We start from the raw sequence: 1,671 nt of genomic DNA on the forward strand, positions 1-1,671 counted from the left end.
TCTGTTTCTTTTCATCCCCCACTCTTTCTTTCTATCTCGCACTCCCTTTCCGCCATCGGACCTAAGTATATATATAAAGAGGAGACAGGACTGTCTCCCCCTGCCTAGTTTTGAGGGCGGGAAGGTTGGGAGAGAGAAAGGGAGGGAGGGAGAGAGGGAGGGAGAGAGGGAGGGAGGAAGGAAGGAAGGAAGGAAGGAAGGAAGGAAGGAAGGAAGGAAGGAAGGAAGGAAGGGGAAAGGTAGATGCCCTAGAGCAGTGATGGCGAACCTATGACCCGTGTGTCAGAGGTGACATGCGAACTCATCTTTTTGGTTGATTTTTCTTTGTTAAATGGCATTTAAATATATAAAATAAATATCAAAAATATAAGTCTTTGTTTTACTATGGTTGCAAATATCAAAAAAATTTCTATATGTGACACGGCACCAGAGTTAAGTTAAGGTTTTTCAAAATGCTGACACGCAGAGCTCAAAAGGTTCACCATCACTGCCCTAGAGCAATATAAAACAGCCAAGCTCAATTAAAAGAGCAGAAAGCATGAATTTATCTATAAGCAAAGAATGAACGGGGGAAAGACCACTTCCAAGGTACATGGGTGAATTATTTTAACTGTTAACTTACTACATTTCAGATACTTATATGTCTTTCAACACCTAGGGAAAAGATAAGCTGAGCAATTTATCTTATAAATGCACCAAAATCCTCATAATCAAAATTTGATAATGAACAAAACAAAATACAGATCAACTTCATGTATTTCTGTATGTATATATAAAACCCCCAACTAAAATATCAGCACATTTATAACTCACTAAAATCAAGAATGAATGTTGGATGCTTTAATAATAAGGATTTTTGCATCAAACAAACAAACAAAAACCTTGCAGTTGCCTAATTTTTTGGTTAAAAAGATACTTTATAAAATTTAATCATCAGTCTTGATTTTATGAGCTTTTTAAAAATCTGGTAATAAAACATGAGACATAATCTCATACCAAAAGTCATTGCCATTATCAAATGGAGGAGAGTCAATCTCATTAAAGAAGATTATAATCATCATTCCCTTTTAGCATTATTCTGGATGCTACAGTGAAACTAAAAACAGATGACAATAATTAGAGAAAGATAATAGTATCATTATTAATGACTGATGTGGCTGTATATCTAGAAAATTTATAAGAAAGACAACCTCCAATTTATAAGAAAGTTCAGTAGAGTAGAAACACACAAGATAAATACACAAAATTCAAACAATTTTTCATTATACCAACAATAACCTTGCAGCAAAATTTGTAGTTTTTACAAAAGCATTGAAAACTGTTGCCTTTTTTCTAGTTACTTTCTTGTGAAAAGACATTTTTTCTACAATATGTTCTAAATTATGTAAATAAATCAATCTTCAGGAACATCCATGTTTTCTAGTTGCATAGAAAGAAGTTGTCAATTTCTTGTAACTCAATTTGTAGGTTAAACATAATTCCAATTAAAATCTTAAGTTTGGAACTTAGAATGATTTTAAGAATACAAAAATTTGAAAGCATACAAATTCACAATTGCTAAGACTGGCGAATTTTGTTCTTTCAACACAACAATGAAAGAAGATGATTGCTAAGACAATGAAATTCAATATCAACTGTTCTCAATTTTAGCAAAATAGATGCAATACATAT

This window comes from Myotis lucifugus, unplaced genomic scaffold, assembly GCF_000147115.1.
Source record: "Myotis lucifugus unplaced genomic scaffold, Myoluc2.0 scaffold_33, whole genome shotgun sequence".
Lineage (NCBI taxonomy): Eukaryota > Metazoa > Chordata > Mammalia > Chiroptera > Vespertilionidae > Myotis > Myotis lucifugus.